We start from the raw sequence: 253 nt of genomic DNA, 5'->3' as shown, positions 1-253 counted from the left end.
ACAATACATGCATTTTGGCTGAAACGTCTTTTAGTATTTCATCATGTTTTGTTCTACATAACACTTCGTATACATATCGTATATATCCATATACGAAAACATATGATTTATTTAAAAAAAGAGAATAGATTCTTTTAAATGTAAAAGTATGTTTTTAAAAAGTATCTAAAAAGTATATTTAAAAAATATTTACTTGTTTTAAAAGTAAGTAAAATATAAATAAGTTATTTTATAAATTTAAATAAATTGTTTT

This window comes from Odontomachus brunneus, unplaced genomic scaffold (genome assembly GCF_010583005.1).
Source record: "Odontomachus brunneus isolate Ranch 3 - 2012 unplaced genomic scaffold, Obru_v1 Obru_scaffold_231, whole genome shotgun sequence".
NCBI lineage: Eukaryota > Metazoa > Arthropoda > Insecta > Hymenoptera > Formicidae > Odontomachus > Odontomachus brunneus.
This window is presented reverse-complemented; position numbering follows the sequence as displayed.